The following is a 2,234-nucleotide window of genomic DNA, read 5'->3' as shown; positions in this document are numbered from 1 at the left end:
GGATAAAATCATGCAGCAGTGGTTCAGCCGTCCCTAAGGTGTAGAATTACTCAGTGAAGAAGCTCGATCATGACAGCCACATGTGAGACCAACGTACTCCAAATCAACGCCGGCAAGACAAAGGAGATGATCATAGATTTCAGCAGGAAGTCACCCCCTACAACACCGGTGAACATCCAAGGGAAAGACATTGAGATAGTGGACTCTTATAAGTACCTGGGTGTTCACCTCAACAATAAACTGGACTGGACTACAAATACAGACATCCTGTATAAGAAGGGCCAGAGTCGACTCCACCTGCTGAGGAGACTGAGGTCCTTCGGAGTCTGCAGGACTCTGTTAAGGACATTCTATGACATTGTGGTAGCATCTGCCGGGGGAGTGGATGCAAGGACAGGGACAGGAGCAGGATTGACAAACTGGTGCGGGGGTCTAGCTCCGTGCTGGGATGTCCCCTGGAGTCTGTGGAGGTGGTTGGCGAGAGGAGGATGTTAGTAAAGCTGACATCCATCATGAACAACCCACATCACCCACTGCATGAGTATGTGAGTGGGCTGAGCAGCTCCTTTAGTCAGAGACTGAAACACCCTCGCTACAGGAAGGAGCGCTTTCGCAGATCATTCATCCCAACAGCAGTTAGACTCTATAACTCCTCAATCACGATGTCATAAGTCACTGGACACTGTGAATATCCACGGTCACCACTTCATGCATAATGGACCTTCCCTGTGTATGGACATGTGCAGGTATATATGTATGTATATGTATACATATGTATATTTAGTGTATACATGTGTATCTATGAAGCGCCTTGAGGCGACTTATGTTGTGATTTGGCGCTATATAAATAAAATTGAATTGAATTGAATTGTATGTGTACATGTCTATAAATAGGAATAGTAGTGGTACAATAGCTATATCAAGCTATATAGTTTATGTCTTCCATATTTCCAACCATAATATCCATAATCACATACTGTGTATGCTATCATTGTATATTATCTTTTTTTCATTGATTGTACTTATTTGTATTTTTGTATTTCCTTCTGATATCTGTACCTGAGCTGAGGTGATGCAAAAATTTCCCCGTTGTGGGATCAATAAAGTCTTGTCTTGTCTTGTCTTGTCTTGTCTTATCTTACATGTTGCTATAACCAAAACTGTAATATGAGCATGACAATTTTCCCTGAATGCAGCTGGCTTTACCATACAGCTTATCACATAAAGGGTTGTTCATTGCTATTTATAATTCAGTTTGAGTAACATAGAGCTATAGATGCTCGTGGCTCCATTGTAAATGTCCAGTTTAAAAACTGATGAAACTGGTGATTAGGATGCTAGAGAGCAGCCTTTCATCTCGGAGGGCGTTTGCATCCACAGATCAGATAAAGGTTTAAGAGCTGTGGCAGATTTTATCATCTGTGCTCAAAGTTTAAGGGACTAAAACAGACACAACCCCCAAAACAAAACAAAAAGAAGATAAAGAGAGACTTTAAAAAAAGTTAATGACTGTATATTTGGCTGCAGCTTGCTATATGGAGCAAACCATACTGTATGTCACTGAGTTTAAGTTTGGTTGTGTAGGTGCTGCTTAACATATAAACAATGAGTGCATTCTTGTGTAAGAATGTATAGGGGGGCTTAATCATAGTGAGGTAGCATACAGCCCTAACGCACATATGACTCATTACATAACTGACAAAGGAACCAGCCAGCAGTATGCAGTGCAAACAATAGTAATAACAAGACCCGTTTTTTCGCTGGAAAAAAAAGTATGACTGAGATTAGAGCTCACAAAGCCACACTATTAGAGAATATCAGTCGAATAACGATGTGCTGTGGACATACCATGCTGACAGCACGGTCCCACTGAGGAGTAGAGTTTCCAGCAGTCCTGGTGTTAGTTTCTCTGCTCGTCTTCCCACAGGGCTTCTTTTAAAATAGTTTCCTTTTCGTTGTTTCTGATAACAATCGGGGTAGCAGATAAAATTTATACGGGGACAAAAGCCTTGACCAGGTTTGACAACTTGCGGACACGTTTACGAGAGCTGGAACAAACCGTGGTCAACAAGTCAAGAAGAAACGAAGGAGAGGAGCTGAGCCAATGGGAAGACCGAAGGGGCTGAGCTGCCCTTCCCCAAAATGGGAAGCGGGGCTTGACAACACAAGAATACACACTGCTGCTGGATTACTGTGTGGAACCTGCACGGCTTGACAGTGAGCACACTGAACTC

This window comes from Pundamilia nyererei, unplaced genomic scaffold (genome assembly GCF_000239375.1).
Source record: "Pundamilia nyererei isolate P.nyererei 1_Seehausen unplaced genomic scaffold, PunNye1.0 scaffold00426, whole genome shotgun sequence".
In the NCBI taxonomy this organism is placed as follows: domain Eukaryota; kingdom Metazoa; phylum Chordata; class Actinopteri; order Cichliformes; family Cichlidae; genus Pundamilia; species Pundamilia nyererei.
The sequence above is the reverse complement of the archived record's forward strand: the minus strand, read 5'-3'. Positions refer to the sequence as shown.